The following is a 12,568-nucleotide window of genomic DNA, read 5'->3' on the forward strand; positions in this document are numbered from 1 at the left end:
TTTTCAAAGAATAAATTGGGATTTCTTTCATTCTTGAATCAATTGTGCTGTGCATGATTGAGTGTGGGGCTCAGGACCAGTCGGGGCTGGGAAGGTTGTTGAAGCAACATGTGATAGACAGGCAGGAAGGAGGGAGGGGTGTAAAACCAACTCAGAGAAAATTAAATTTTAAAATATCTATATATTTATCATAAAAAGAAAATAAATAATTTTACAATTTTATTGCAAAAAATTGAATTTGATTTGATTTAAATAAATAAACAATTGTTTCATAATCTATATGTTTTTGATTGAACGAAGGCTGTGTGACTGGATGAATTCCACTGGAAATCAGGTGTTGTAGTTAGTAAATACCCAAACACAGTAATACCATAGTGGAAGACAAGCCACGATGGAACACGTGGGCAACAAAAGTGATCTTTTAAAATCGCGAGTGCATTTCTGCTGGATCTGACAGCAGCTGTGTGTGCTGTGAAAGATATCAAATGTAATAGAGCCATTGCAGGCAGAACAGAAGAAGTACATTTATCGTAAAAGTTAAAAAGTAGGGAATGTATATAAATATACATATATATCAATATTTATATACTTATATATATAAACAAAGTCAGTCAGTCAGTCATGTCTTGTCTTGTCTTGATTTGATTTGTATTTGAAAATAAGGGGGAAGGAGGTCTTCATGTCACACATCGCATCGGCAAGCTCTCGCTAAACTCGCTATGTTTCTAACTTATGTCATTTGCCTTCTTTCAGATGTGGAATAGCAAAATCCCAGAGCAGATTCTTCTTGATACGTCCTTACTACACAGTAGAAATGCACAAGAGGCCCATGCTTGAGAGAAGGTCAGTCTGTGACCTGTCCTTTATTCCTTAGCACTCAAGTGATGAAGGTGGGTGGAACTTCCCCTTTTATACTTGAAGCTCCAGGTTAGGAGTGTCTCCCACCTCGTGGTCAGTGTTCTCACGGTGTACAACTTTCGTCAGTTTATACATGGGTTAGAATGCTGGTTGAATACATGACATCACCTCCCCCCCCTCAAAGTCTTATTGGGATCACAGGTTGAGTCTCTCTGGTGGTTTACGCTCCCTTGTAGAGCGCCTGAGTTGGGGCTCCGGTTGTTGGGCGCTGGCCTGAGTTTCTGCTGTTTGCGGTGCCTCAGGCCTGTCCGGACTGCCCACAGTGACTGGGCTCTCCTCCCTTTGGTTCCGGTGTTCGGTCACCTGTGGTGGAGTGAACTCTATATCGTGTTCTTCCTCTGCTTCTTCTATGGGGTTGTTGAACCTCCTTTTTGTTTGATCCACATGTTTGCGGCAGATTTGTCCATTGGTAAGTTTAACTACCAGAATCATATTTCACTCTTTGGCAAACACAGTGCCTGCGAGCCATTTGGGCCCTGCAGCCTAGTTGAGGACAAAAACAGGATCATTTACATCAATACATCGCGCCCTCGCATTCCTGTCATGGTAGTGATATTGTGACTGGCGCCTGCTCTCGACAAGTTCTTTCATGGTGGGGTGTATAACAGATAATCGGGTTTTGAGCGTCCTTTTCATTAGTAGCTCTGCGGGTGGAAATCCTGTGCACGAATGTGGTCGGAATCTATAGGCCAACAGGTGGCGTGATAAGCGGGTTTGTCGGGAACCCCCTTGGAATCTGAGCATCTCCTGTTTGATTATCTGCACTGCTCGTTCTGCCTGGCCGTTTGAGGCCGGCTTGAACGGTGCCGTTCTAACACGGTTAATTCCATTGCCTGCAATAAGTCCTGGAATTCAGTGCTTGTGAAGCACGGGCCATTGTCGCTGATCAAGATCTCCGATAGACCGTGGGCGGCGAACATTGCCCATAGACTTTCTACCGTGGCAGAGGATGTGCTTGAATTTAAAATGTCACACTCGATCCATTTGGAGTAGGCGCCTACTGCAACCAAAAGCATTTTCCCCATGAAAGAACCTGCATAGTCCACATGGATGCGTGACTAAGGCTTGGCGGGCCATGGCCAGGGGCTAAGGGGAGCTTCCCTGGGCGCATTGCCCAGCTGGACACACGTGTTGCATCTGTGAACACAAAGTTCCAGATCTGCGTCTATCCCTGGCCACCAAACGTGTGACCTGGCAATTGCCTTCACCATGACAATGCCCGGGTGCCCATTGTGGAGTTCTCTGATGAACACCTCTCTGCCCATCGGGGGCATGACTACGCAGTTTCCCCAAAGAAGGCAATCGGCCTGAATCGAGAGTTCATCCTTGCGCCTGTGAAATTGTTTAAATTTCTCAGGGCATGCCCTGTACGTGGCTGCCCAGTCCCCATTCAGGACACATTTCTTTACTAGAGACAATAGCGAGTCTCTATTTGTCCAGACTTTAATCTGACGGGCTGTCACGGGTGAGCCTTCGCTTCGGAAAGTTTCAACAGCCATGACCATCTCAGCACGATGCTCGGTAGCCCCCTCAGTGGTGGCTAGTGGGAGCCTGCTGAGTGCATCGGCGCAGTTTTCGGTGCCCGGTCTGTGGCGAATTGTGTAGTCATAGGCAGCTAACGTGAGTGCCCACCTCTGTATGCAGGCCGATCCGTTTGCATTTATGGCCTTGTTGTCGGCCAAAATGGACGTTAGGGGTTTGTGATCTTTCTCCAGCTCAAATTTCCTGCCAAATAGGTCCTGGTGCATTTTCTTTACCGCATATACACATGCAAGCGCCTTCTTTTCTACCATCCCCTAGCCCCTTTCTGCCTGGGACAGACTCCTGGAGGCATAAGCTACTAGCTGTAACTGACCCTTGGCATTGACATGCTGCAACACACACCCGACACCATAGGACGATGCATCACACCTTAATATAAGTTTCTTGCATGGGTCATATAGCGTTAGCAGATTGTTGGAACATAACAAATTGCGCGCTCTATTAAAAGCCCTTTCCTGGCTGTCCCCCCAGACCCATTCACGACCTTTGCGTAGGAGCATGTGTAGCGGCTCTATCAGCGTGCTCAATTTGGGAAGAAAGTTACCAAAATAGTTCAGGAACCCCAGGAACGAATGCAGCTCCGTCGTGTTACGGGGTCTGGGTGCTCTCTGGATCGCTTCCGTCTTGGATGCAGTAGGGCTGATCCCGTCTGCTGCTACCCTCATCCCCAGGAATTCTACCTCTGGAGCTAGGAAGACGCACTTCGCCTTTTTCAGTCGTTGACCTACCCGGTCCAGTCTGCGTAGCACCTCCTCCAGGTTGTGGAGGTGTTCTTCAGTATCGTAACCCGTGATGAGGATGTCGTCCTGAAAAACCACAGTCCCTGGAATTGACTTGAGGAGGCTTTCCATATTTCGTTGGAAGATCGCGGCGGCCGAGCGAATCCCGAATGGACATCTGTTGTACTCAAACAACCCCTTGTGTGTCGTGATGGTGGTCAGCTTCTTCGACTCACTCACCAGCTCCTGGGTCATGTAAGCTGAGGTCAGGTCCAATTTTGAAAAAAGTTTGCCACTGGATAGCGTCGCAAATAGGTCCTCCGCTCTCGGTAGCGGGTACTGGTCTTGGAGTGACACCCGATTGATGGTGGCCTTGTAATCGCCACATATCCTGACCGACCCATCTGCCTTGAGCACCGGCACAATCGGGCTCGCCCAGTCACTGAATTCGACTGGCGAGATGATACCTTCCCTCAACAGGCGGTACAATTCGCCTTCTATCTTTTCCCACATCACGTACGCCACCGCTCTGGCCTTGTGGTGTACTGGTCTGGCATCCGGGATCATGTGACTCATTACATTGGCCCCCATGAAAGTGCCAATGCCGGGTTGAAATAATGAGTCAAATTTGTCCAGGACCTGTAAGCATGATACTCGTTCCACAGAGGAAATTGCATTGACATCGCCCCATTTCCAGTTCAAGACAGCAAGCCAACTCCTCCCCAGTCGTGCGGGACCGTCCCCTGGGACAATCCAGAGTGGCAACCTGTTCTCTGAATCTTTGTGGGTCACGACTACCGTGGCGCTGCCGAGCACCGGAATGATCTGCTTTGTGTAAGTCCGTAGCTGTGCGTCAATCTGCGATAATTTCTACCTCCTGGCCTTGGATGCCCACAACTTTTCGAACCGTTTGTTACCCATCAGGGACTGGCTAGCACCCGTGTCTAACTCCATTGATACTGGGATGCCATTGAGGAGCAATTTCATCATTATCGGTGGCGTCCTGGTGTATGAACTGTATATGTGCTCCACATGAACTGGCTGAACTTTAGCTTCCAGCGATTTCCCCCAGTGTCCATTTCTGCAATTTCTGCAGGTATTTTGCTCATCTCTGCAAACTCCAGCTGAATGTATGCCTCCACGCCTCCAGCATGAGTTGCGGTTTGAAACAAAATGTCCCTTGCCAGTCGATCGTCCCTGACTGCCCCTATTATTGTCCTTGAGTGCACCATTAACAGGTGTTGATGGCCCCATTACTGGCCGCATTGTCCCTTGCAATAGCGTGAATCGCTGTTCAGCTTGCCATTGTCTCTGTCGAACTCCCCCTCTGGGTTCGACTACATGTTGGGGCATGGCTGACTGCCCTTGTCTGCCTGGAGAACTGTGTGCTGCTTTAACAATGTTGAATCTCTTTCCCAACCATTCCTTAACACAATACCTCTCGTCTGTTCTGCTAGTGGCCATGCTCGTGTGGTTTAAATCCCAGTGTCTTGTCGCCATTGATACGTCCTTACTACACAGTATAAATGCATAAGAGGCCCATGCTTGAGAGAAGGTCAGTCTGTGACCTGTCCTTTATTCCTTGGCACTCAAGTGATGAAGGTGGGTGGAGCTTCCCCTTTTATATTGAAGGTCCAGGTTAGGAGAGTCTTCCACCTGTTGGTCAGTGTTCTCACGGTGTGCAACTTACGTCAGTTTATACATGGGTTACAATGCTGGTTGAATACATGATACTTCTCCTGTCAGGCAGTCCACGAATGCGTGTTCAATCAAATCAGTGTGGCATCAAGTTGCAAATAATGCCTTTTTCCTCACGTGACATGAAATGTACAGTAAGATCACGCAGCACGTTTGGACGCACTCTCTCGCTTACACAAACACACAAACAAACTAAAATTCCTGCACCCTCCAAAGGCAGTTTTTGACATTTGAAATTTGAAATCGGGGACAGACAGCACATCCCTTTTAAACTGACACAGAACGAACTGGGACTGATCGCACACCATTTTAGAGAGACAGAGAATGACCCCGACCATCAGCACATCACCTTAAAGGGGATACGGAAACAGAATGAACAAAAACAGAGTATTCTGTAAAACTCAGCAGGTCGTGCATATTCTGTGGATGATGAGCCCGGGTTCACGTTCAGTCAGATGATCATTCCGATCTTTCAGGAAAAATTTAAAGTTTACAGATTTTTTCAACAAAAATAGCGCCTGGAAATAATAGGCAGCAACGAAGGACAAAAGGGAATGTCTGTGCTACAGTGGAGCGTAGGAGTAATTGAATAATAAATGACAAATTAGAAAAAGGCAAAGTTGGTGGTAAGCGGGCAAAAAAGTAACAAAGAATGGTTTGGAGGAGGTGTTAGTGGGAACAGCAGAACCATTAGCAGACAATGGGAGCGGTGCTTATGATCCGATAAGCTGAACCTAATGTTGAGGCCAGAAGACTATAACATGCCTGAAATATAGGGTGTGAACGCCTTTTAATCAGACCACGCAGCTTGGTCACCCCGGATTGATTTCCTGTTCGGTTTCAATTCGGCAGCAAACTAATTCAAAAGCCAGCTTATCACATCTTTTCCGCACTCGAGAAACAGGGCACTCATATTCAGGGCAGAGTCTGTTTCACGTTGAAGTGGAGATTGACGCCGAATGTGTGCTTCTCCCAATGGAGGTGAGCTCATGCATACAGAAATGAAGATATACTGATCGAGTATTGGCCGGAACCAAACACGGGTTTAGGTTGTCCAATGAGACACAGAGCGGAGAATACCTGAGAACTTTAACTTTACTCAGGTCGGTGAGTTTCACTTTGCTCCTGGGAAACTCCAGGATTTGGACGATGTGGGAACAACGGAGCGAAATCACACGTTTCTAATTTGAAATATGTCCGTTTTCTCACATCTCGACCAGCTCAGAAGCGGTTCTATGACTGAATGTTGGCAGGGCTCGTCCGGGATTTGAACGCGGGACATCTCGCATTTCCAATTATGAGAATCCCGAAGCGAGAATCATACCCCTAGACCAACGAGCCGCCGACTGCGAAGAGCGTAGCTCTCAGATTCTGACGGTAGTTTACTATTCCGGCCCATCGTGCACGTGCTGACTCTGAGAGACCGATCGAGTGAGTCCCCCTCTACATCGTCGTGCTAATGTTGTCCCTTTGATGAATATATTATTAATTTGAGACTTTACATTACCAAAGAGCTGCATCCTTGTCAGTAAAAGGTGAATTTGCGAATGAGGTTAAATGCGATTGACAAAAAAACCAGAGGGGTCACATTTTTAACACAATAACGACGAGGGTGGGAGCACACTGGATCAGCAGTCCATCGCCTGATCCTTTCGGCAACCTCGTCTCCTATTTACAGCAACGTCAGACATCTATCCCCTACTTTTTGCATCCAAACAGAAATAATGTGCAATAAAGTCTACTTCACCGCTTGTTCTGCCCATGCAACCAGATCGGCAGTGATGAAAATGTGTCGTTAGCTTCTTAAAGCAAACATCCTTCCTTTACTTGAGGTGAGTGACTGTACGAGATGGTTGGTTTTGAGGCAGAATCAAAAAAAGAATACAACATTTCATACGGCGAGTTAACTGACCGCTGCAGTACTCGACCCAGCAATCTTCTGATAACATCACAGAGTGACCATAACATGGTGGAACTCTGCATTAGTATGGAGAATGAATTACTTAATTCAGAGACCATGGTCCAGAACTTAAAGAAGGGTAACTTTGAACTTATGAGGCGTGAATTGGCTAGGATAGATTGGCGAATGATACTGAAGGGGTTGACTGTGGATGGGCAATGGCAGACATTTAGAGACCGCATGGATGAACTACAACAATTGTACATTCCTGTCTGTCGTAAAAATAAAAAAGGGAAGGTGGCACAACTGTGGCTATCAAGGGAAATCAGGGATAGTATTAAAGCCAAGGAGGTGGCATACAAATTGGCCAGAAATAGCAGCGAACCCGGGGACTGGGAGAAATTTAGAACTCAGCAGAGGAAGACAAAGGGTTTGATGAGGGCAGGGAAAATGGAGTACGAGAAGAAGCTTGCAGGAAACATTAAGGCTGATTGCAAACGTTTCTATAGATATGTAAAGAGAAAAAAGTTAGTAAAGACAAACGTAGGTCCCCTGCAGTCAGAATCAGGGGAAGTCATAACGGGGAATAAAGAAATCGCAGACCAATTGAACAAGTACTTTGGTATGGTATTCACTAAGGAGGACACAAACAACCTTCCGGATATAAAAGTGGTCCGAGGGGCTAGTAAGGAGGAGGAACTGTGGGAAATCCTTTTTCGTCGGGAAATTGTCTTTGGGAAATTGATGGGATTGAAGGCCGATAAATCCCCAGGGCCTGATGGACTGCATCCCAGAGTACTTAAGGAGGTGGCATTGGAAATAGCGGATGCATTGACAGTCATTTTCCAACCTTCCATTGATTCTGGATCAGTTCCTATGGAGTGGAGGTTGGCAATGTAACGCCACTTTTTAAAGAAGGAGGGAAAGAGAAAACAGGGAATGATAGACCGGTCAGCCTGACCTCAGTAGTGGGTAAAATGATGGAATCAATTATTCAGGATGTCATAGCCTTTGGAAAGAGGTGACATGATAGGTCCAAGTCAGCTTGGATTTGTGAAAGGGAAATCGTGCTTGACAAATCTTCTAGAATTTTTTGAGGATGTTTTCAGTTGAGTGGACAAGGGAGGACCAGTTGGTGTGCTATAATTGGACTTTCAGAAAGCTTGCGACAATATCTCACACAAGAGATTAATGTGCAAAGTTAAAGCACATGGGATTGGGGGTAGTGTGCTGACATGGATTGAGAACTGGTTGTCAGACAGGAAGCAAAGAGTACGAGTAAATGGGGACTTTTCAGAATGGCAGGCAGTGACTAGTGGGCTACCGCAAGGTGCTGGGGCCTCAGCTGTTTACATTGTACATTAATGATTTAGATGAGGGGATTAAATGCAGTATCTCCAAATTTGCGGATAACACGAGGTTGGTGGCAGTGTGAGCTGCGAGGAGGATGCTATGAGGCTGTAGAGTGACTTGGATAGGTTAGGTGAGTGGGCAAATGCATGGCAGATGAAGTATAATGTGGATAGATGTGAGGTTATCCACGTTGGTGGTAAACACAGAGAGACAGACTATTATCTGAATGGTGACAGATTAGGAAAAGGGGAGGTGCAACGAGACCTGGGTGTCATGGTACATCAGTCATTGAAGGTTGGCATGCAGGTACAGCAGGCGGTTAAGAAACCAAATGGCATGTTGGCATTCATAGCGATGGGATTTGTATACAGGGGCAGGGAGCTGTTGCGACAGTTGTACAGGGCCTTGGTGAAGCCACACCTGGAGTATTGTGTACTGTTTTGGTCTCCTAACTTGATGAAGGACATTCTTGCTATTGAGGGAGTGCAGCGTCCGTTCACCAGACTGATTCCCGGGATGGTGGGTCTGACCCATCAAGAAAGATTGGATCAACTGGGCTTGTATTCACTGGAGTACAGAAGAATGAGAGGGGACCTCATAGAAACGTTTAAAATTCTGACGGGTTTCGACAGGTTAGTTGCAGGAAGAATGTTCCCAATGTTGGGGAAGTCCAGAACCAGGGCTCACAGTCGAAGGATAAGGGGTAAGCCATTTAGGACCGAAATGAGGAGAAACTTCTTCACCCAGAGAGTGGTGAACCTGTGGAATTCTCTACCACAGAAAGTAGTTGAGGCCAATTCACTAAATATATTCAAAAGGTCAGTTAGATGAAGTCCTTACTACTCGGAGGATCAAGGGGTATGGCGAGAAAGCAGGAAGGGGGTACTGAAGTTGCATGTTCATCCATGAACTCATTGAATGGCGGTGCAGGCGAGAAGGGCCAAATGTCCTATTCCTGCATCTATTTTTCAAACTTTACTCAGTTTGGTGAGTTTTACTTTGTTCCTGGAAAACTCCAGGATTTGGACGCTGTGGGAACAACGGGGCGAAATGACACGTTTTCATTTGAAATATGTCTGTTTTCTCACATGTCGACAGGCTCAGAAGCGGTTCTTTGACTAAAACTTGGCACGGCTCGTCGGAGATTTGAACCTAGGACCGCTCGCATTTCACTTATGAAAAACACAAAGCGAGAATCATACCCCTAGACCAACGAGCCCCGACAATGAGGGATGTAGCTCTCAGATTCTGACGTTAGTTTGCTATTTATGCCCATCGTGCCTGTGATGACTCTCAGAGACCTATCTAATGAGTCCCCCTCTCCATAGTCCTGCTAATGTTTTCCCTTTGATGAAGTGATTATTTTTTGAGACATTACTTCACCAACGAGCTGCATCCTTGTCAGTAAAAGGTGAATTTGACAATGAGGTTAAATGTGATTGATGAATAAAAACGAGGGGAAAATGTTTCACACAATATCGACGAAGCTGGGGGCATACTGGATCAGCAGTGCATTGCCTGAACCTCTCAGTCACTTTGTCTCCTATTTACTGAAACGTCAGACATCCATCCCCTACATTTTGCATTCAAACAGAAATAATTTGCACGAAAGTCTACTTCACCACTTGTTCTGCCCGTGCAACCAGATCGACAGTGATGAAAATGTGCCATTCGCTTCTTAAAGAAAACCGCCTTCCTTTAATTCAGGTGAGTGACTGTCCGAGATGGTTGGTTTTGAGGCAGAATCAAAGCAAAGAATATAAAATTTCACGCGGCGACTGAGCTGATCGCGGCAGGCCTCGAATCTGCAATCTTCTGATAACATCACAGATCACAATCGAAGTCAGACGCCTTATCCATTAGGCCACGCGGCCGCTTTTCATATTGAGAGCAAATAAGGGACAAGGGTTTTATCAAGGAGTGGATTTCGGAAAACATGAGCATATTTTGAGGATGAACAGATGCGCTGCGATATGGATGTGCACGGATTCAGGCAACGTCAATGTAGCTTGAACCACAACAGTATAACAATTCGGTTATCACAGCTGAAATCACACTCCTTTTAAAAAATACAGGATGATCCGGATTATGAGAAAATACGTCTTAAAGGGGCAATTGATGAACCGGAACTGACAAACATCACGTTTGAACAGACGCCGAATGATCCTGGACAGGAAGCACATCCCTCTTACACAGCTGTAGAATGGCCCTTCCCGGACAGCAGTTCCCTTTCAAAAGAGTAAAGTGGGATTTCTATCATTTCTGAAGGCAATCGTGCTATGCATGAGTGAGCGTGGGTCTCAGGACCACGCGGGGCTGGGACGGTTGTTGAAGCCACAGGTGATCGACAGGCAGGAAGGAGGGAGGGAAGTAAAACCAACCCAGAAAAAAGACAATTTAAAACATATATATATTTATCAGAATAAGAAAATAAATACATTTACAATTTTAATACAAAAATTGAATTTGATTTGAATTAAATAAATAAATAATTGTTTCACAATCGATATATTTTTGATTGAACGAAGGCTGTGTGACTGTATCAACTACACTGGAAATCACGGCGTGCAGTCAGTAAATACCCAAACAAAGTAAGCCCATGGTGGAAGCCAAGCCACGAGGGAAGATGTGGGCAACAAAGGCGATCTTTTAAAGGCGCGAGTGCCTTTCTGCTGGATCTGACAGCAGCTGCGTGTGCTGTGAAAGAGGTCAAATGTAATAGAGCCCAGTGCAGGCAGAGCAGAAAAAGCACATTTATTGTGAAAGTTAAAAAGTAGGGAATGTATGTTAATATACGCATATATAAATATTTATACATATATGTATATAAACAAAGTCAATCGGCCAGTCATGTCTTGTCTTGTCTTGATTTGATTTGTATTTGAAAATAAGCGGAAGGAACTCATCATGTCACTCAGCCCATCCGCAAGCTCTCGCTAAAATCGCTATGTTTCCAGCTTATGTAAATTGCCTTCTTTCAGATGTAGAACAGCAAAATCCCACAGCAGATTCTTCTCCTGTCAGGCAGTCCTCAAATGCGTGTTGAATCAAATCAGTGTTCAAGTTGCATGTAATGCATTTTTCCTCCCATGACATGAAATGCACAGTAAGATCGCGCAGAACGTTTGCACGCACTCCCTCGCTTACACAAACACACCAACAAACTAAAATTCCTTTACCCTCCGAAGGCAGTTTTTGAAATTTGAAATTTGAAATTTGAAATCCGGGACAGACAGCACTTACCTTTTAAACAGATACATAATGATCCGATACTGATAGCACACCATTTTGGAGAGATAGAGAATGACCCCGGGCAGACCAGCACATCACCTTAAAAGGGATACAGAAACACAATGAACAAAAGCAAAGAATTCTGTAAAACTCAGCAGGTCGTGAACATTCTGTGGATGAAGAACCCGGGCTCATGTTCAGTCAGATGATCATTCCGATTTTTTCAGAAAAATGTAAAGATTACAGATTTTTTCCACGAAAATAGCGCCTAGAAAAAAATAGGCAGCGAGGAAGGACAAAAGGAAATGTCTGTGACACAGTGGAGCGTAGGAGTGATTGAATAATAAATGGAACAATGCGAAAATTCAAAGTGGCTGGTAAGCGGGCAATAAAGTAACAAAGGATGGACCAGAGGAGGTGTTAGTGGGAGCAGCAGGCCCATTAGCAGACAATGGGAGCGGTGCTTATGATCCGATACGTTGAACCGAATGTTGAGGCCAGAACACTATAACATGCCTGGAATGTAGGGTGTGAACGCCTTTTAATCAGACCAGGCAGCTTGGCCACCCCGGATTGATTTCCTGTACGGTTTAAATTCGGCAGCCAAGGGACTAATTCCAAAGCCAGTTTCTCACATCTTTTCAGCGATGGAGAAACAGGACGCACTCATATTCAGGGCAGTGTCTGTTTCACTTTGAAGTTGAGACTGATGCTGAATGTATGCTTATCCCAATGGAGATGAGCTCATGCGTGCAGAAAGGAAGATATACTGATCAAGTATTGGCCGGAATCAAACACGGGTTTAGGTTGTCCAATGAGACACAGAGCCGACTACATCTGAGATACATAAACTTTACTCAGTTTGGTGACTTTCACTTTGCTCCTCGGAATCTCCAGGACTTTGGACGCTGTGTGAACAACGGAGCGAAATCACACGTTTTAATTTGAAACATGTCAGTTTTCTCACATGTCGACCGGCTGAGAGGTGTTTTTTTGACTAAAAATCGGCTGAGCTCGTACTTGATTTGAACCCGGGAGCTCTCGCATTTCAATTATTAAAATGCCTAAGCGAGAATCATAAGCCAGACCAAAGAGTCGCCGACAGTGAAGGACGTAGCTCTCAGATTCTGACGTTAGTTTGCTATTCCGTCCAACGTTCCTGTGCAGACTCCCAGAGACCGATCTAATGATTCCCCATCTCCATAGT

General features: G+C 45.7%; 1 long non-coding RNA gene across 2 annotated transcripts in view; it reads left to right on the top strand.

The window, feature by feature from the left end:
* Window positions 1-12,568, top strand: part of LOC139238073 (uncharacterized) — a 191,379-nt gene that overhangs the window by 87,913 nt on the left and 90,898 nt on the right. The gene's annotated exons all lie outside the window — the stretch shown is intronic.

Source organism: Pristiophorus japonicus, chromosome 25 (assembly GCF_044704955.1).
Source record: "Pristiophorus japonicus isolate sPriJap1 chromosome 25, sPriJap1.hap1, whole genome shotgun sequence".
In the NCBI taxonomy this organism is placed as follows: Eukaryota; Metazoa; Chordata; class Chondrichthyes; family Pristiophoridae; genus Pristiophorus; species Pristiophorus japonicus.